This window comes from Hibiscus syriacus, unplaced genomic scaffold, assembly GCF_006381635.1.
Source record: "Hibiscus syriacus cultivar Baekdansim isolate YM2019G1 unplaced genomic scaffold, ASM638163v2 tig00012452_pilon, whole genome shotgun sequence".
NCBI lineage: Eukaryota > Viridiplantae > Streptophyta > Magnoliopsida > Malvales > Malvaceae > Hibiscus > Hibiscus syriacus.
The window spans coordinates 37,459-38,198 of NW_024062278.1; positions in this window are offsets into that span (position 1 = coordinate 37,459).

Below are 740 nucleotides of genomic sequence, written 5' to 3' on the forward strand. Positions count from 1 at the left end.
ATTGATGTCGTACTTGCATTTTTTTTAAAAAAAGTCTAAAAATTAATACTTTTGCAACCCTTTTATATTCTTTAAAATTTGAAAAAAATCTCAGTTTTAGGCCCGTTGGATGAGTTAAAATAGACGATTGAGATTAATTTATTTTTTCCAATATATATCTTTTTATTTCCTACTATTAATCTCAATTGTCTATTTTCACTCACCCAACGTCTTAAATTTAATAAAACTAAAAGAGTTTTTCATTAGTAATAAGATCATAATTTTTTACTTTTAAAATTGAGGGAGCACTAAGCGATTGCTCAAGACCCCTAATTTTTTTAACTTTTTAATTGAAGTCCTAACCTTTTTTCAATTCTATTTTCTACCTTTACAATTGAGGTCCATATTTTTTTAATCCCACCTTTTAACTTTATAATTTAGGCCCTTAATTTTTTCAATCTCACTTTCTACCTTTATAATTGAGACGCCTAATTTTTTTAATCTCATTTTCTAGTTTTATAATTGAGGTTCATAATTTTTTTAATCTCACTTTCTACCTTTATAATTGATGCCACTAATTTTTTTAAATCACTTTTTGCCTTTATAAGTGAGCACCCTAATTTTTTTTAATTCCATAAAAATCTCAATTTTCCATCCTTTCTACATCTCTCTCATTAAATCATTTAATTTCGAATTAAATCTAATCATATTTTCTCTTTTTTCAAATCTCATTCTTCAATTTATCAAATATTATTTAACTC